The 22060-nt window shown below is 34.6% G+C and overlaps 1 protein-coding gene across 3 annotated transcripts in view; it reads left to right on the top strand.

Annotated features, from left to right (window-relative positions):
• LOC118268429 (poly(rC)-binding protein 3) overlaps positions 1–22060 on the top strand; it is a 220817-nt gene that overhangs the window by 146626 nt on the left and 52131 nt on the right. For all 3 annotated transcript variants that reach the window (XM_050706612.1, XM_050706613.1, XM_035582916.2), the window contains exon 3: positions 547–593. The gene's annotated coding sequence lies outside the window, so the exon portion shown is untranslated. The remainder of the gene's footprint in view (positions 1–546; positions 594–22060) is intronic.

Here is a 22060-nt window from a genome sequence, read left to right as displayed (position 1 = left end):
TAAACATCGCATTAAAATCCGCCAATCACTTTAGTAGCACATAAACAAACAACTTAGTTTTATGACTGCTTAATAAAAGATCGAGTTTAATAAACCGCGCCTCGGCCTTTGAAACGTGAGACATCTTAACAAAGATCATTAATAGTCGTTAACTTGCTACTCTCTTGTTGAGGGTGGCATCGATTTTCTACAGTGGAAGTTTGATTTAAGTACAGGAAGAACAAAATTGAGAAAACCAATTTTTCCATGGTTTTTAATAATCTTTGTACTGAAATCTGAAAATTTAACAGGTGTTTTATAAAACGTTTTACACATTGAAAAACTGAAATAGTCCATCAAAATTTTCCGATCCGGGAATCGAACCCAATACCCTTTGCCTGGCTTGCTTGAAGCACTCAATAGCTAAATTTTTTTTTGAGGGGGTCAATCGTGTCAGTAGCGAGGAGAACAATTTCTGCTTATTATAATTAGTATGTATAAAATAATCTCATAATAACACCGGTCTTAGTGTAAATGATTTCTAAGAAAATCTTTATTTTGTTTCAGAACTTCAGCTCATCCTGAATTCAACACGGTCCTACCAATCTAATTAGGTAAGTAATGTATAGGTACATAATATACTTCATTATTTTTGTAGTCTATTCTAAAGCTTTCATTTAATTGTTATTAAACAATTAGGTCACTTATTATTATTAGGACTATATGAGCGAAAACCACAGAGGGTAAGGAATACAACCCGGGTCTACTTTCTAAGTCTGTGTGAGTCCCGGCAGTAAGCGGGTTGGCGACCAAACGCAGACTTATCAAAGCTAAAAAAATCTTTAAATAAAACAGTAACGTACATATCATTTATTATACAAACCGTCATAAAAACACATTTTGACAATCCCAACAACAATATTCTCCCACCTCTAAAGTTGTGTTGCCAGTCACAAGTCAGACGTTACCGATCGCGCTTCGCAATTGTTTATATATGGTGTCAGACTGCCGGCGAGCTGGCTTAAGCCGTCTGTGGCGACATCAGGAGTTTCGTATGACAATGAGATAAGCCTGGGCGAAGCGCGACAACATTATTGTACGGAGGATTATACCTAGTCGAGGTGATACACAATACTTATAACACACTAGCTTCTAACACGGATTTGCTAGTGTTATTCTATTTTATAGCTGTAAAGCTGCTTGGCTTGTGGGTTTGTGTGTTAGGTTTTAGATCTTTATTAAAAGACAGTTTACAAATATTTGACATACTTTAGTATAAAACTACAAGTATAAAAAAGTTGCTATCTCTGTCCCTATGTCCCTTTGTATGTTTAAATCTTTAAAACTTCGCAACGGATTTTGATAAGTTTTTTTAATAGATAGAATGATTCAATGGGAATGTTTATATGTATAATACATACATAATATATCACCATTGCACCTATGCAAAGCTGGGGCGAATCTCTAGTAAAATATAATAAATGAAGTTAAATAATTCGATATTTAAAATCATCAAACAACATCAAACTTGCTCTTCAAACCAGATTACCGTTTGCAGCAATCATTTATAATTCATCTCCAAACTCCGAACTAAATATCACTTGTATTGAGAGTAAGATGGTCGAACCATTACAATATTTAGCCCTATGGACCGTCCGAGCTTGAAGTCTGTCAGAAATCTGAACGCTCGGTATCCCGTAGATACATTTCAGTTCGGTTGAGAAGATATCAATTATTTGGAAGTCGATTCTCGGCCGCCCGTGGCACGGTACTATCGAATTGCAGGAAGTCAGATTGCTTTGAATTCGTAAGATACAAATATACACCACAAACAGTTGCGATAATAAACTTAGTGAGCCGTGGAAAATTGATGTTTGGAACTGATGAGATTTGAGTTAGTACTATGATTGGTATTGAAGGTTTTGGTATTTATTTATGTGAATGGAGCTAAATATCTTAATACATTAATTAACTGTGTAAGTACATAATACATTTATTTTATTCATAATCTAGTTTACATGATCAAAACAGATGTATGAATGAGAAATAAGACTAAATCTAATCATTGCTCATGCTCACTTCTCTCACTCTATATCTGAATCCACAATAAACTTTTCATATGCACTGCAAGCATTAACATTACGTCCTCATACAGCGAAATAGAACCAGTTAATACAATTTTGATTGTACAATCAAACTACAATTTTGCATCAACATCAAATTACTTCATAAATTTCTCGCTGGAGCTCACTACAGAGCTCTTATTCCATTAGACATGGAGCGAACAATTACCAAATACACCAGGAGTTATTAATTCCCCTAATTACCTCACTTTTACAGTGGGGGGGAAACGAGAATATTACGGAGTATGTAATTCCAGCTCAATTAGTGGGGGTTTTGGTTCTAAACTAGCGTTTATGAGGGAGCTGAGTCTAGCTGTTTGTTACTCTGATATTTAATGGGAATGTTTGTTATGTGCTGCGGAAAGTGGTGTTACGTTATTATTATTATGTGCACTTATGCATAATATTTTTGGAGAAACATCATTTTACATTCGATGGTCCTGTTTTTACAGACGTTTAGCTCATATATTATAGTTTCACTAGAAGACTGAACGACAGACAGACATTTTTAATATTACTATTATTTAATTTCACGTTAAAAAGCGCCTTTTTGGTGTATCTGATATAAATAATTTTGTCTTTATCTTTGTTTAATCGTCCCATCGTTTAAAAAATACAAGAAAATTTACAGATTTCATTAATCTAAATGGTTTTTTCTCACACATACAATGCTTAGTATATTTGTTTCCATCGTTCAGGGCAAGCCACCAACCAGCTAAGCACATAACGACAACAGGATACTTAAGCGTGCCGCGACTGTACATAAACCATGAGTACAAAGTTAGCTTCGGTCAAACTTACGCAAGGATGCACAGGGCGACACTAAAACCCACTTTACCTCGTGTAAGTTTGCCGCTAAAACAGCTTAACCGCCACCGGGCAAGCATTTATTATTTTAGCTTTATATTAAAGCAAATGGCTGCTTAACTCCCTAGATATTCTGAATGTAATCTTTGTTTGAAATTGGAGCATATTTTACTGTTAATTGATGAAATAGAGTGAAATATCATCATCACAAATGAACGGATGGTAGAAGTTCAGGATAATCAAACAATTTTAATATTTTTTTGGGTAATTGTACTTTTTTATTGAGACAAGCCCGCCACAACGTCCCATACCGCTGCAACTCCTGTAAGGCTAATCTACAGTAGATACAACCATGAAAACACCGGAACACTGAAGTCCGTCGCATCCTAGGGACATGAATGACTGTCTTGGATTCCGCAACGTAATAAATCAGAAGATATTATTAGACGAGAAGAAAAAGAATAGGTAATTGTACTGTGTAACAAAAAGATATTATTATACAAATAGTAACGCACTCTAATGATTTAATGGCAGTGGCAGCCAACAAAAAATATTAGATAAGTACACCCTCTTTCAAACAGTATTTCAGGAAAAAATGATTAATAAAAAACTCCTCTTTGAGCTACTAACATCGTGAATCGAAATTTTACTCAATTCCGCGCTACAAATAAACCGCACGGAGTTTAATTGGCGTAAAAATAACGATGTAATTCAAATTTACACGTTCGTGAAAATAATACCGAGTCGGTGCATTTTCAATAGTTACTTGCTAAAGTAGACATTTCTTTGACAGTACACAGGTAATAAGCTGTGCGGTGAATTCTTTTTATTCCTGAAGGGGTAGGCAGAGACACATTAGGTATTCATTATTATGTTATCGGCTTAATCACGTAACTGTTTGACGAGGAACTCTACTAGTTTCAAGCAACGCTAGAGGCTCATATTTAAAAGCAGCATTCATAACCGATAATTAATTTAGTATGTCTCACGAAAGTTATAATAAGATATTAGGTATAATGCACACCCATTTTTATCATTAATCCCACAGTTCTAAATAATGGAGGTAATTGTAACAACGTTTTTTATGTAAGTACTAGTCGTATTATATACTTAACACAAAAACATAAAGTAAATCCTTACTCGCATTTTCTTAAAAAGCATTAAGCAATACATTAAAATTTGCGGAGTAAGGGAGATATTAAAGTATCTAAATCACTTTCCCCTTTACTTTAGTGGCTACTCGATAAAGATGATTAACCCTTGGAAATAACGAGCAGGCATCTTTGTTTAAACAGACAATGTTTCTCAAGTTGCTGTAAAATTACTTTTGTTATACTTTAAAAGTTAAAGTGTTCAGGATGGGCGCTTTATTTTTGATTTATCAATTGGAAAGGAAAGAATTGGGCAAGGAAGTGAATTAACTTTTAATGTTTGGCTTTTGGTCGATCTTTTTCAGGTTTGTTTTTATCGAACATCGTTTTAAATTGTCGGTAGATATTTGTGCTGTGTTTTATTTTGTTTTTTAATGATAAACAAATAGATGACTAATTTTTATTTTAATGTTCGTCTTGTAGTTTATTTTAAAATATTATACCCTTCCTCATTCCTATTGTTCGACATTTCAATTGTTTATCGCTTTATGCAATCTAGATAATGAACGAACTATAGGTACTAGCACATTGATCTGATTGAAAATAGTTGCCAGTATAAAACTACTGCCACATCCAACCACAACATCATAATTTGTCAAAGTTATTATTCCTTTTACCGTCACCGATAATATTATGCTTTAAAAATAAAAGCACTATGCTTGAAAGGCAATATCGCCGTATATGAAAGAATAGCCCTACATAAAAATTGTTACGCGGATATTGAATAGTAAAACTTGGTAGGAAACGTTCATATAAATGGGTATATTAAGTGAAATATTTCATGGCTGCTGTGGCGATTGCTGGAGGGAACTTAAGCCAGATTTCCCTGGGTACAGCAGTTTATAATCTGCAGGGTACTAATCTCTGGTGCTTTCTCGATACATACGAGTTTGTAAAGTGGTGTAGTTTGATGTATGGCGAATGGCAAGAGAGAAAACTTTTTCTATAATGACTGCACGGTTCGCGCGGTGGCTGGGTGACCCTCTGCCGCGCAACGTGTAGCGGGTTCGATGTTCGATGGAACAACGGACCCAATTAAGTAAACAGTCTATCTAATAATTATAAACAACTAATTTAGAGAAAAAAGTAGTAATGTTTTTAACATTTAAAATACGTTTTTAAACAATTTTATTACTCTTCAAAATCTTTTGAATTCCGTTTGTCTGGGTGACATGGCATTCCTTTGAAAAATGTGTCAGTATATTGCACGCGTTTTAGCACTTGCAAAGGATACATGTTTGGAACTTAATAAAGTAGTTTCCAAGCATTTTTAAACAAAGCGCCATGTTCGCGACACACTCACACATACAACACATTTTCGTATCAAACTAGATGAAAATAGACAAACTTTGTGATAGTTTTTAAAAATATTTTGGTCTATTATGGCGTCTAGTACCTACTTAAGAACGTATTTTTTTTTTATTTATAAAAACGTTTTCTATATCTACACTGAAAATTTGACACAGATAATAGGTACAACGCTCGAAACCTTAGTCAGAAAACATCTGTTTACCTGATAAAGAGTAAAGCAACAGCAACAGGACAGATGGCACAGAAACGATGAAACAGAATACCTTATTTTTATAAAAAAAACTATCGTGACAATTCGAAATTAACTTAAATCACGATTACAGTAGGCTGCGCGACGTCGCCGCGTCTGCGCACGCTGTTCATGATGAAGAGAATGAACTATGACTTGAAAATAAAACCGTGACTTTTTAGTTAGAATTGCTAATTGTTTCATTTGTCCAAAATATTTTTTTTTTTTGCCTGGTACATCACAAGAGTGGATAACACCACTGAAGTACATATACTTATGTATATACATTGTCTACATGATACTTAGCGGTCTATAGAACCAGTGCTCGCAGTTAGTAAAATATTTATGGGCGGACCCTTTTCTCTGGGCTTTTTTATACCCGTATAATGTGAAGAATTTACTGCTCAGAACCTTTAATGTAATTGAATTTATAAAATCGATGGGATACTGAAGTGAATTCGGTAAAGAAAATACGAAATATGACTGCAACTTGTTGAGTAAAATATTACATAGTTTTACATTTTCATAATTATGTATCTTTACCACATTTTTATACGGAATCAGCTTGTTGCTAGGTATACACTGAGAAACCTCATTTTTTTTTTTTGTAATGTTATAATTAATTTCGGATCTAAGATTTCTTACTCATTAATCGTGTTTGCGTCTCGTTATACATTTTAGCAATATTTTTATCTGAATTTTACACACTATTTAAAAAAATAAAATTTTACTCAACCGTAAAAAAGAATGGCGACCGTAACGCGGTTGTGGTTATTTCTAGTGGCTCCATCTACTGGTGTTATTTGAATTTGTATGTGAAACATGAAATCATTAATTAGGTAGCATTTCAATTGATGCATTGGTTTCACTGTGGGCATCGTTGAAATGTGGTTATCGTTAGTTACAAGTACATGTTCGAATTATTTAGTTTTGATAATTGTTAGGATTTTTTCATTATTATACTTAATAATATATGTTCTATAAACCTTTCCTTAAACCTATTTACTTATAATTTTGTAATAAGTAATTTTAATGTTCTGATGTGTATTATAAAGTGCACGGTTGACGCGACAATTGGCTGGCGTGTAACGGTGACGATTCCCGCAGGAAACAACTCTTTGTGTGATTCTCAAATAGTTTCTTCGGGTATGGTTATTATTACACTAAAATCGGTATAATTCACGTAATTAATTAACATCGTCTATTTCAATTTTACTATAGGAATCATCGCTTCAATTTTTCAAGTTTATCATCCAATAAATAGAGTCAATGAAACTGGCCAACATTAATATGGCCAATCCTTATTCTTCCTACCCAAATATTAGTACCTTCAAGAGAAGTGAGTCTTAAAAATGGAAATTCACAGACTAACTTGCATAGTTACCAGGTACGGGCTGCGTGGAGCAACGGTTCCCGTCCGTAGCCGAACTACCGCTAATTAGTTAGGTATTTTCACGCGAAAACTTCAATTAATTCCGTCAAAGCCACCACCGGCGGGCCGCTGGCCTTTTTGTTGGCGAGAAAAGTCAAAGACGCGAGAAAATCGGAATGAAGTAATGAAATTTCTATTGGCTAGCCGTTTAGAAATCCCGCGATTTCTTTTGATGCCTTTTTAGTTAATCTGGACCGATTAAGTTTATGTTTGGTGTTTAACGTCTTTTTTGAATTTGATAAGTTGTCTAATTAGGTGGATTAGCGTGCCTTTTGCAGTCTTGGGCTCTCGAAACATGTTTACGCTTTCAGCGCAGCGTTGGAGGGTTGCACTTGAATAGGCTCTCATCAATTTTCAGAATGTCGATTGTACATGCTTTACACGTCTGTGTATATTTTTATTATATTTCATATATTACACAGCTATAAAAATGTCAGTACAAGGCGCGAACTCATCGAAGCGTCGCAGTCTACGGACGTCGGGATAATCTCATTGAAAGATTTGATTTTCCGCTAAATTACAGAAAAGTAATGAAATACTTTCCCGGGATCCCGACGAACCCCGACATTGAAAGAACTTAACACCGATCTTATTAAATGTTCACACGTTTTTGTCTCGAGTGTTCATAAAAGTCGCGATTTTACTTACGAAGTACATTTGGGAGTTCAGAAGGCTTTTATCAATTTTATCGTTTGGAAAAAGGTGTTTATTTTAGGTGGGGTCCCGTAAAGGAAGAAGCTAAAACAGAATATTTAAACAAACACGGCTCAAAACCGCTGCGTAAACAAGTAGTGCCGCCCTAAACCGTCGCTATAAATCCATGCGTCTCAATAATCCACTTGAGCCCAGTTTTGACGTAACACTAGTTCGCGCAAACTTTAACATTTCATTAATATAGAGCAATAGCTTATAAGTGGAATGTTTCACAGTTTAAGCGGGATATCGCACTCATCCCTCCTCCGCACCCACTCTCGCGGGGGTATATTCCGTGCCTCTTATTCAATTTGTGAGCGAATCAGTTCCGCCAACCCGATTATCTTCCACGTCGAGATTTATATGCTCACAAGAGAGCTTTTTCAGAGGTTTGCTCGAAGAATGTTGCAAAAAATTTCATATTTGAAGCTTGTGAATGTCGACATTTATTTGTGAACTATTATGTGTTGTGTGCTCTCTTTTATGTCCTTTATTCGAGTGAATTCTTTCACAAACGTAATATATGTTGTTTGTTATTTATGTTTAGATTCCTCTGTCGGTAAATCACTGGAACACCAGCCCGTAGCTTGAACGAACTCAACGAAGGCCTCTTCAGAAACGTAAATGCAACTATTAAGTATTAGCGCTTTATTGGCTCATTGTGCGCTGCGAGTCCGTGAGAAAGCAACTAGTACTTTTCTATAATGGGATAGCACTTGGCACATGTACAGAGCAGGGAGCAAGAGGCCACTCGGCTTGGTAAACATTTGCCCAATAATTGCGAGTCCTCAGTTACGCTGGAGGAATAAATATTCGCTCTCCCTGCGGGGAACGTCGTACATTCCTTTAATTCAAAGCATTTCTTTATTGGAGAAAAAGTCATGGAGCTTATTGTTTTATTAACGAATAACTTGGAGGATTCAGGTCGTGGTTTGTTTATTTACTTACTTTTCCCGATAGAAATCAAGTTATCTGTTGTTTATGAGATAAAACATTACATTTTTGTGATGTAAAGCTTTTCTAATGTAATTAAACTGCCCTAACAGTGTTCCGAAACAGTTTTGTTGTTGCTAGTTTATTATTCTTTTATTAAATAAAGTACTCTCATAATTATAATGAGTGTATGTTTATACTGATGTGGAAATTTGCAAATTGTACAATGAAGCCATTGATAAAATAATACAAGTAAATTGTAAGATATTAAATTCCAGATTCAAAGGTTGAAAAATTACGTTTTATTATCTTTTCTTTCTGTCTAGTGAATGCTTTATTTTATTAGGATATTGAATATAAACTGGGTTCGATAGATGCCTTCGATTGAATGTTCATGGCTGAAGATTGTGTCCATTACGGGGGCAATTCTGCAGCCGGGCAAGTCGTCTGCGGTGATTTCCATCACTGCCCCTTTTTCCATCGTTGTTCGCACTTTATTTTATGTTTTACAACTTTATTCATTGTTTATTGTATGACTTTTTAACAATGGGAACTAAATTATTGACGAACTAACATTATTTCTATTATTCTATGTAATAAATTATTATAATTTCGACGCTTTCGGTTTAGTTTAGTTTTTTTTTCCTATGTTTCTTATTATAATTAAAATTTTTATATTGTAAAAAATATATTCTTAGTTTTTTATTATATAGTCTATATTACATATTATATTTATGGGTACATCTGATAAATTTTAAATTAGTACGTAAAAAATATTAAATGTTACCTAAAAATATTAGATTACACACCTGTATTAGTTATTTATTTGAGAATGGTAAAATAAGCCCTTAACATTATAATATATTATGGTTCTGATATTATTATTTGACCACCAAAGAGTTAATTAGTGCTCAAACCTACCATATTCGAATACTGAATTAATAATGTTCTGTAGTTAGTTCATTACATAAACACATTCTAACGTCCGTCATATCGGAAACAATTAGCAAGCATTACTTATGGTTAATCTAGTTTAGTAATATTAGAGGAAATTATTAACTTTGCATAATTAATTAGAAATTAACGCTTAGTATATGACAGAGACCGGTCAACACACACTAATAAACATGAAAATTTAAATTTCGATCTCCAAGCTTCACTGACAGACAGACTGACGAACCATTCAATTTGACGTTTCAAAAGTGCCTAATTTAGGATTAACTGAAATAAATGACTTTGAAAAGTCAAAGTCGGCCCAGCTGCATGCAAACTCTGCACACTCCTCGGGCGGTGTCACGGGCTTTGATACTTGGATACTGTCTGCAGTTGACTGTCATGAGCTGACAGATATCTGAGCTGGCTTTTAAGATTAAGACCCTAATCCAATGTTAAATAAAAGCAAAAATTATTGGTTCGAAATCTAAGCAGAAAGTTTCAAGTCACAATGACTACGGAGTTCTGAGTAAGGTTGGTTTTCCACCAGAGATGTGCTATGTAGCTATGCTACGAAGATGTAATAGCTAAGCTGTGAAACTATGTGACCATTTCCACTGATACTAATATGTACAATAGCTACTAGCAAGCGATGTATCGATAGTAGGAAAACTATCCTCAGCACATATCAGCACTCATCTTTCCACATAAAATTAATACCTTAGCTGAGTCCGTTTCCACCAGTGCTATGCTATGTGTACCAATGAATATAATTGGTGGAAGCCAAACGCATCGACAGAAACGTAGTATAGCACATCTCTAGTAGAAAAGCACCCTCAAAGAGTCATGAGTATTGAGTACGTCAGTTTCCAGGAAGGTCACAGGATAACGAAATTAAAAAAGTATTTTAGTTAATACATTTATTATTGATTGAAGTTAAAGAGGTTTTGATCCGTGGTTTACCTTGTTGGATGATTTTCTTTGTATTAGAGAGAGAGAGAGAGAATGTGTTTTCCTCTTATGTTTGTTCGGAGAACAATTGATATCGTAATGGATTTGTGATAGTTCTTAATAAGCTATGTAGCGGTGCGTGGAAGATGTGCTATTAAGATGCACCGCCATGCATAGCACACATCCGTAACACGCATCCATAGCACGCATCTTTCCATATAAAAAACAAAGCTTAGCTGAGTCCGTTTCCACCAGTGCTATGTTATGAGTACCAATGAATATGATTGGTGGAAGCCAAACGCATCCACAGCGACGTAACGTAGCACATCTCTGGTATATAAGCACCCTAACTTTTATACATATATGAAAAAAAAATGTTATTAGGATTTCCATATTTTCATTACGTAGTCTGAAACTGTTCACTATACCATACTAAAACAACAACATAGGAGTAGTACTAAAGCTTTGAAAGTACGTATCTAACATTACACTGAAAAATATTTTCATATAGGAAACATTTACACAGAAAACCAAGTAAATAAAACTAATATTCAAATACTTTTACTCGGAACTCTTACATTACATACATTTTCTGCTGCAAAAAGTCATATTTACAACGCTGCAAAATATTACATGATTTTCATAAGCGGTTGTGTTCAAAGAACCGTGTGTAACAAATATGGAAGCAGTTCAACTTGTAACAACTTTGGGAAATTATGTCACACACCAATTAATCGGGTTGCGCTACTGCCAAGTTTGTTACTCTGTGGTCGCTTCCGTGAAATATGGTATAGTCAAAAATAATAGGTGATGCCCATAAGGTTATGTTTGCTAGTTCTCAGATGAAATTACAATTAGCATTGTATTATCATTATTTTCAATCGCAATAAGGTGACATAATGTCTGCCTAATAAAAGCACTTGTCGAAGTGTAAAATGATATCAACAACAAAGTAACGTAACCCTTATTTAGTTATTGTGCATATTCCAAATCTAAAGCAGTCATTATAAAGTATATTTTAAAACCCAAATATACATTTGGTTTTTAAAATCGTAATAATATTTTTTATCAGTTTTAGCAGCAGGTACAAATATTAGAGTTTTTAAAAGTATCAGAAATAAATGGATCGTATCAAGATAAGTCGAAGAAGTCGGACGATTAGATCATGTTGTACAAGACACGGTCGTTTAACTTTCCAACAACTTTTATTTTACGAATCTGGTCTTGTCGTATCTTTTTAAACGATTTTTCGAAGTCATGGCTTTCCCGAATAGTCTTTTTTTGAGAGGGGAAAATCTATCCAACGACTTCTCCAGCCTAAGGCGAGAGAGAGTGTCAAACTCTTACTGCCTATAAACCACCCCGTTCCTACTCCTGCTCTTCCAGCCGGAGGCCCGGTAACGCGCTAGGTAGTCCGCACTTCCGCAGCTCCGGTTGTCAAATAGTCACCAATAATTTAATAAAACATATTTTGGTTTCAATGACTGGGCTAGAATAAGTGTTGCTAAGCTCTACGTGTTGTTTAGCTTAGTATTATAAGTTTTTTAGTAGGTGTTCGGTACTGACACGTATTAATATGGGTACGTATCTCTTCAGAGAATAAAACTATAACACATTCATAACCGTTTTCTTAACAAATATCAATGTGACAAAGCCAAAATGTCAAAGAGACTTTTTACACAAGTGATACAATTTAAAACTTAAACAAGGGTGAATCGACGACACTTGAGCTGTGACAAGAGGGGAAATTCACAGAAATATTTAATGTTTCTCCTTAGTAGATGTTCAAAATTAAATTAGCATTTAGTGGATATCAGATCAAATTGGTTTCCCAGTGGGTTCAATAGAGTTCATGTATATTTATTAGACCCTACAACGATGCGAGTAATAATACGCTGAGCTCAAAGAATTTGCATAACTAATTTGATGCTTATGAGAGTACGGTTAAATATTTAACTGTAGGTTGTATGTTAACTTGAAAACGTATTGTTGTTTGTCTGGTGTTATCTGGGTATTGTTTTTGATATTCTAAAGGCCATTTTGCCATTTTCCAATTGGAAAACTTAAACGCATTATCACCAAATCGATAATAATTGTTACCTGCACGCCGCATTGATAACTGAAATTGTCTCTTTGATTTTTTTCATATTGTGTGATTAATCATATTACAATATAAATCTATTCTTTAGAAATGAAAAGTGATATATATTTTCAAAGTAAAATTCCACTAACCTAACTGAGAATATTACTAACCGTTCGAATAATATCAAAAAATCTGTTGAAAATCTTTACTGATTAAAAAGTTATCTATTTAAGTTTAAAATCCACTTCACTGATTGGTCTAGACGTCAATTTCTTCGCTTAGTAGGCACAGCTGTTCAGTGAATATTATTAATGTTTGAATGTCAACAAAATGATTGAAAACACTCTAAAATTAAGTATAATATATCTCAGTTCTAAACGCATTTATTCAATGCCCAACAAATATGATGCTTTTCAATTAAAAACATCAGTTGACTGGAGTCACTGGTTGATGTTTCTTTTTTCTTAATTTTGTTATCATCTCCAAAAACTGTAGATGAAATAAAATAAGTATGTAAGATTCGTAGCAATTGACTTTCCATTGTCTCTGCTCACCCCAATGGGAGACAGGCGTAAGGTATGTATGTATATTATCATCTCAAACAGCGTTACTATTCACCTATTTCAACAACATTATTTTTCTTTTAATATTAAAAAATAAATTATCGGTACCGTGATATATTTCACTGCACTCCTGCAATCCCGTAAAATAACTCCTTTAGCATAATGTATATGGTGTCTGGCCGCCGGACATAGACAGACGGATTGCATCCCTGTTAGATCAATATTCAATTAACCTGTTACGTATTCTTGAGTTATAGTTAACCGCGTTAGTCTAAGAGGTATAAGTCCTCTTGCTAAAAGTTTCCGAAATTTAAGAATCTGAGTAGTTGGAAGGACTTCAAATTTTGTTGTGATCTATAAATTGTACATATAAATTAATGTGTAAATCATACATTAATATATAAAGCTGAAGAGCTTGTTGTTTGTTTGTTTGAACGCGCTTATTTCTGGAGCTATTGGTTCGATTTATGAAGGAGGAAGATAATAGGCTATAATACACCACGCTAGAACCCACGGAGGTAAGCAAAGCGAATAAAACCGCCCAAAGTAGCTTGTATTAGTCATAAAATGACGAAATGATTTCAAAACCTTTCATGTAGACACTGTACAAAACTATTATGTACTAACGATTACACTATTGCTTAACCGTACGATATAAACCAAGTATGTTGCCATTATATCATGTATCGGCGTAGTATGTATCCTTATAAATATACCTGTAGATGTATGGTACACACTAACAAATAAGAATAGGCCCACAAAGTAAAGCCCATCATGTCCCGCGAGGCTCCTAGGGATACCTTTGTAAAATATACCTTCACTCAGTAGCTACACAACTCAGTATAGATAGATTTAACGCTGTTATTCTATCAGTTTTCTGGTCAGAGTAACTTTTGAATTTTTAAAGCATGTGTTTATTGTACAATGTCAAAGAATTAAAGAGTCATTCTCTTTTCTATCACATTAACACAAACAAAACAAAACTATTTATTTTGAATATCATTATTTTCAATGAGATACATAATTACCATTAATTATCTATATCTGAAAAGCGCCAGAGAGATCACACGATTACGCTCGTTTTGGAGATTGACCCTAAACATAGATGAAATAGCAGTATTTTACCTGTTATGGTACAATTTCCAATTAATCAATTTCATACGAATTACACATTGACTTATCGGAAAATTTAACCTAAACCACCTTTATCATCACCATCATAATATCAACCACAAGACGTTCATTGCTGAACATACTGAATAACTTCTATATAGGAACTAATTCCAATACAAACCACCTTTACCTATAGTAGCAGCAAAACAAAACTTACACCGTACATGTTACCTTACAGGCACTATCACTTTCTTAACATCGACCATCAACCGAACTTAGTAACAAGGTGTATAATGATCTCCTAATCACAAACAACTACAGCTCCATAACCGCCCACATCACTATCATACACGAGCAACCTTCGTCACCAAACTACGATAACAGCAAACATGTCAATAGCAGCCATTTTAAAGTTAGTTAGTAAAGCTTCCTGCCACCAAGTAGGGACCATGTCTATCAACTGTCGTGTGATAAAAGAGCCATGTTATATCTAGGCTATAATACAACATTTATCAGTAGCAACCTGCCTCGCGACACTGACAAGTGTTTCCGTGAGTGTCGACCGTTATGCCTAACAATAGCTACCCTACATTTCCTACTATCGCCACAAGTCTTTCCATTATGATTTCTAAAGGGATCCGTTCCACTATCAATGTTCTATCTACGTGACGTTTGACGAATCAATGAACTTTACTTATGTCAACCTATTTGTACTGTATTCTGTCTCTGTGCTAACAATGTTGGTAGTGACGATAAGAGACATTCACGTTCTGTTTAATTCAATAGTGTTCCGATAGTTTCCTTTAGATAGTAGTGTGTATTATTACATCACTAACAATACTTAACTCCAAATATCAAGTACTTACATTCTACAATTTATTCACATAAAACTCCACTGTATAAGTCTGTAGAAACATTCGCGAACAAACGAAAATATAGGAATCCTCGTAAAAGGAATTTCTTTTTATATTAAAAACGAACTTCAAAGTAAGCAAAAAGAAGGACTATTCAAACATTTTAACTTTTCTGCGAATTTTCCACTAAATAAGCAGGGAGTAGCCTGTTAGTCATTTTTGTGAAACGATATAATTTTTACACTGAAATTGTTTTGACGCGTTTCAGTAAAAAGGTTGAATTTCCATCAGCCATTTAAAATGTTCCGGAACATTGTCGCGTGTTAATAATAAACAGTGACAAATAATTTTGAAGTTGAAAGAGACAAAGTTTTCTCATTGCAGCAAACGAACAAGTTCATAATTATTTGTTAGCCTCAACGAACTACTGCGACAATTTTAATTGAAACAAAACAACCGAAATATGAGACGCGCTTGACCCGCCATTGAAAAGTTAATTTAGTGGCGTATTGCAGAACTAAGGGGACGTTTTTATCTTTACTTTGTGCTTTGTGACGAGAATCACTTCCACACTTTCCGATTCAATAAATCGGTATCAAAAGTTCACGAACTCGCGTCAAATATTCGAGTGAAATGAAATTGAATAGTAAACACAGCGTTACCATTCGTTTCAGGATCTTTCATAAATTATGTTAGTTGTTCTCAGTGCTGCAAACTTAAATTACTTTTGCGTACGTATTTTTATTTCGTTTCAAATCGTGAGATTGTTCTTGAAACGTTCAACTGGTGTAGGGAATTAATATTTAATCAACGGATTGGAATATATTTATTTAATTTTACGTCATAAGAAGCTTGAGATATAGAGTTGGGTGAAATAAGTCATACTCGTCCCGTGTATTGAATGTTGTCTGATATTTTTAATTTTATTATTGGCAGCCAGGAATTCTAATAACTTCGTATTTAAGTTAATTCTCATGTTAAATATTGATAACGTATAGGTGAGTGCCTAATATATAGCGGTATGAAGTATGTGAACATAGACATAGAGATTAAATCGTCGCCAATATGAACACGCCGGCGACATTGTTCGAAAGTTACGCGTCGAGTTTCGGGGGTTACTAACAAACAAATCTGAGCAAATATTTCAATTGAGACCTGTCTCAGCCACTACCGAAGTTAGGTTATTACGAAACTGTCGCTGTAACCTAAATTCTATCGAACAGGTTCAATTAAAAAGTGCCGATACTAATTAAAGTACAGTTTGGCCTGGTCGTTGTCACAAAGTTGCCAGGTGGTCGGTCGAACGGCTGACTCCGTCAAACCGAAAATTAGTTTCCAAATTCTGATGAAAACTTTAATTGATTCCTCAAAGCCAATATGTGGGGGAGTTCGTTCAATCGAAAATTCTATGAGTCCGTTCGTACGAGTAGTTTCTATGTAACTTTTCTAATGATTTATTTGACATGTTAAGTCAATAGTCTGTTACTCTGTTTTAGTCAATTTAAGACTGAGCCTTTGTGGAACACACGTGTAGTCGAATAAAACACTTTTTCTTAGAACCTGACGCGACGCTTTGTTTCAATTGCTACAACTGAAAAGAAAAAAAATATTATACAGATAGTTTTCAAGTCAACTAGTTTTTAAAACTTATAATATTTGCTTTCTTAGACGTACTTTCAACTGACGACTAAGAAACGATTTATTTATACTAACCAAAACAAAAATAATCATTCAATTTGGTCCTGTAGTTCAATTTGGAGATTGCGCGTTCAAAGAAACTTCTCAGAAATGGTTTAAAAGAGCAAATCTACCGTATCAACTCATTTCATAATAATTGAATTTTGACAAACCGTACCAACATATGTATATCTACATACGACTAGTAGTTCCGGCGTATTGCACGTTAAAAGAAGCTCTTAAGAAATGGTTTAAACGAGTCTACCGAATCAACTAATTTCATAATAATTGAATTTTGAGAAACCGTACCTACATAATATAATACATGGATGATCTCTCCATAGGTTGGTATATGTTGTGTGTGGGCAACGTGGACATGCATTACCTGACGTCACGTTTTATCCTGGATTACTCAGAATCCGAAGCGACTTGTAATGCATACGAACTAAATCCTACATACATATAAATGTAATGTATCTATGCTTCTATGAAATAATTAAGCAAGCCTTCTCGGAGGTAAAGGGGCAGAATTAGTTTGATACCTAGGTTTATACATAAGTAACTTATGTATATGTGTTAATCGATAATTATTTTGTCATTTCCAATTGCAAGTAATATCATTACATTCGTATGAGGCTATTATATTAATTTTTTGACAGTTTAAATTTTATTTCATACCGGCAACGCACCTGTGACTCCTCTGGTGTTGCGGGTGTCCATGGGCGGCGCTGATCGCTTACCATCAGATGACACATATGCTCGTTTGCTACTCCAAAAAAAAACTGAGAGCTTCATGGTTACATACATATTGTCTAAAAACGTGAACATTCTCCATTATCTGGCCATATCGCCAAGTCGAGTAAAAAAAAAGGATTTTTACCATTCCTCCAACATAAACGATACCGTCATCACACATAATGAGCATTTCATTACTAATTCCTGAAGACACATCTATAGCTAGGTAATTGTTTGCCTACGTAATAAACAGGGCGTTAGAAGTCAGCATTATTGTTCTGTGGGCCATTCTTCTTGCCGTCTACTCCTGGAATCTGATTAATAGCAACAATATCCAGCTCTTGTATGAACCACAGGCATTGTTCTACGACTAGGTGTGGAGTAGTTTCTTAGTCTAATACATATTTTAGCTGCGAATGAGCAAAGTAAGGTATTACCTGGAGTTAAATTGAATTTGAAAAATTTTGGACTAAGTTTTTAGCAGCTACTGTAAGGTGTACTATAACTATATGCCAAATGGTGATACTTATATACTAAGGGATGTAATTTAAAAAAAAACACTTTACACACTGCCTAACTGGTTTATCGGGGCTCCGGCTCGAAAAGCAGGAGTAGGACGGGGTGGTTTTTAGTCAGTAAGAGTCTGACACTCCCTCTCGCCTCGCCCAAGGCGAGAAAAGTCATTGACTATTTTCCCACTTAAAAACCCTTCAAGATATGTATACCTTTTCAACATGAATACACGTGCCAAGGAAGTCTATTTGTATCTATCTATCTATTTCAAAAAAAACCCTAACACAAAGGTACCTAATTTAACTTCGTAGAAATAACAAACAACGTTCCAAAACTTTGCCACACAGATTTATAATTTCTAAATAATAGATACATAGCAATACTTCGAGGAGCCCAAGGCCTTAAACTTGGAAAAATGTAATTCACTTTTCGTAAACAAAGTCGGAGATAAAAGGATCCCTGAAGTTGATACGACAGGAGTTTTTACATACGCACTTACAACTTTTTATAGCAATAGATTCATGAGACTTGGTAACTTTTTTTACAAGTTATCTATTATTTACAGCACTATTACTACAATAAAATATTATTTTACGTCATTTTTTTTTAAACGTTAATAAATCTGCGTTTACTTACTGCCAGGACGGCGAAGCAAAGATGTGGCCGAAGATGGAGCACACAGACTTAGAAAGTACCTATTTACTCTGACCTTGAAAAGACTCGGGTTGTATTTCTCAGGAAAAATAAACTTAATTATTATAATTCTAACAAAATAAAAAAGAAAATGACCAATGAAGTATTTCTCACCACGTTTCCTAACCTCACTTATTTTCCCGCGCTTTATAACAAGAGACAACCAAAATGGCGGCGTTTAGCTGAAAGTATCTTCATAATTCTAAACCGTCTGTATAATAACGTGCATATTTTTAAACTTCCCAAGATACCAGGAGAATGTTATCTTTCAATCTGAAAATTTGTGAGTAATTTTATAAAGGGAATAAGCCCCTATTTTATACTTTGTTTATTTTGCGGTATCCTAGTAAGTGTTTGGGGTGAATTTTTGTGACAACTTTACGAAAAATCTGTCCTTAGAGGAAAAATGGATTGCTAAGATGAATTTTGAAGACGTGGCCTGAAATAAACTAGATTTTATACCTCACTTTGTACTTATATTAAATAAGGAAAGCCCTTTAAACTGTTTTAAAGGTCATCACATTTCATCCAGAGATAGACAGACCTTTAAAATAATTACCATTACCTAAGTTAATATACCTATATTAATCCCAATTAAAGCCAAATAAAAAAATATTATTCCATTTTAAAGTACCAGTCATTTGCAAATTATTTACTAATATTTCCTTCTAAATGGGATTCAATGGCATAACCATACACGTTTTAGTACATTAAACATATACTAAAGCACTCCTACGCAACAAACCACAATCTTACCTTAGGTTTCCCGCATTAGTTTTGAGGAGTGTATGGGTTGAGTGATCAGTGTTATGCTTAGGTATATTCATAGTTAAAGACGCTTCAAGGCCCTTCAAAAACTTACAAATTATGTTATATACAATTATTAAACATACTCGCTCTCTTAAATCGTTGGCTTTTTTATGGGGGGAAAATCATCCCATGACTTCTCCCACCTTGTGCGAGCCGAGAGGGAGTTTCAGATTCTTACTAACTAAACACCACACCGTTCCAACTCCTATTTTTTGAACCGCAGTCTAGTTAACTCGCTAGGGTAAATGATTGGCTGGACTTAATATTTTTTAACTTATTATATTCTATTAATATACATAATTATACACAATATAATACATAATTATTCACAATATAATACATAATTATACACAATATAATTATAGTCATTAGACTAAATAAAATTGGTAATGGGAAACTACGAAGCTTACTCTAAAATAAGCTACAAATTCATTTAAAATTCAACTTACTCGGCACCTTACGAACGCAACCGTACCGTACTCGGCCACAATTCTACATTAGGCTCCCAACATTAGTTGGTTGGGATTACCAATGTTTGTGGATGTACTGCGGAGGCTATTGAAACCGATCGGTATGTTAAGAGGGTACCTATTTATTTAACAGCCTCACGGGATGAACGGAGTTGCGGCCAACGATAGCTTATTTGCCAATTTGCATCATTAATGTGGAACGCTTAATTGATTTAATATGTAAATGATGCGATAAAATTTTGTTAGCTGTTAACATCTATTATTTTGTACAGAGATTTGGAAGTATTGAGGTGAGGCTATTTAGTTTAGTGAACATTAGTGGTTTGAGGCTTCTAGTGGTCATAGTCATAGCATAAACGGCAACGGTGTGTTTCAGAACACGAAGTGATTACTGGATATGTCAACTCTCTCTATTTGTAGATTGAGCAAATATTTACTAAGGATTTTTTCAACATGCAACAGCACACATCAGTATTGAAAAACAGTAAAAAATATTTAGCAGAATTCACTTTTAGCTCCTGCGTGCACACAAAGGCTTATTGACATTCGTTGACGGATTACAATCGAAATGCTGCAGCTTTTTGTAGCGTCACCGGACTGCAACTGAACTATATATGTAAAAGTTCGTTGAAAAAAACATTTCACGTTCACCAATTCTAGTCATTCTAGCCAACATGGGTCACCACTAAATTCAGCAGTTGACCTACATGTCAGTCAGTGTACCTCGGTGCATGACGTCACTGGCTTATCTACGCTGTTAACATGGCCGCTGACACGTTATGCTGCCGCAAATTCTACTTAGCTTTTAATCAGCTGCCTAGTTGGTGTTACATTCTTGTGAAATTCGGTATATGCCGTCATTACAGCTTCGGACAATCTGTCGGTACACAAAAAGTAACTCCCCTGTCGATAGACAATATTATAATGCCAACTGCCGATTTTCCAAATAAAAAGCAATTGAAAACGCATGAAACTACGAAATGCATAAGTAATATATAAAACGAAGTAAAAATAAAAAAAGAGCACGCATTTTCATTCACAATTAACTTCAAGGTACCAGGAGTCGATAAACGCTTGGAGCTCTTCGAATTCTTACGAGCGAGCAGCACGATGTTGTCTGCAAACGTCTCGTCAGTTTGCGCGCCAATGTTAATTGTCTAGCCCAGCAGACTCCGTATTGTAATACTGTAGAATTTAAACAATGCCGCTTTTCTTTCGTGAAAAGGATTTTTATACCGCCTGATGGACCACTGAGGGATGAATAGCTTTGAATTACAACTAATGGAGGATTTTTATTTAGAGAAGCGTTGTAGATTTATTTAAATTTTGTATTGCTGTTATTTCTTTAATTCCTTGAAATGATAATGGTCATTACAGCGTTTCTGAGTGCTATTTTTTGTCCTCCTCAATATAGTTAAAGATCAGCATCAAAAGCCGCAGTATTAAAAACTTTAGCGAGATGTGCTGAGATGGAAACTATAAGCTTTCTTAAATATTTGCACAAGAAGGCTTTCCTCTAGCTTTTGCAGCGAATTTTTCTGTTTGTTACAAAAGTTGAGATAAAATTAACATTTATCGTCTATAGACAGGATTAAACAGCTCTGCAAGTTACATTTTTGTTAAGAAAATCTGCAAATGCGACAGAAAAGTTTCACAGTGGATGCTTTTAGTTTTAGTTCTGGTAAAACAACGTTTCTGGTACACAAAAATATTCCAATATCCATACAAAATCTGCTCTCTACCAATTCTGCACGCGCAGAACTAATACTACCTTTTATAGAGCTTTGAGTGATTCTCGAACCCAACTACCAATATTTCATCTGTTCGACAAATCTGAACAAACTGTAGAGGATTGTTTCTTTTTTTCTTATACTAACTAAACAAAGTCCATACCCTTTACTTTCAAAAATTTTGCAGATGCGTAGGTAAAACAAATACAGACTAAACGTATTAAAACTTCAACTGAACTAACAGATTCCAAAAAACCAAACAAAATGTTCACAAAAA

The sequence above is a fragment of the Spodoptera frugiperda genome, chromosome 29 (assembly GCF_023101765.2).
Source record: "Spodoptera frugiperda isolate SF20-4 chromosome 29, AGI-APGP_CSIRO_Sfru_2.0, whole genome shotgun sequence".
NCBI lineage: Eukaryota > Metazoa > Arthropoda > Insecta > Lepidoptera > Noctuidae > Spodoptera > Spodoptera frugiperda.
Note: the sequence above shows the minus strand (reverse complement) of the source record. Positions and strands in the feature narration are given on the sequence as shown.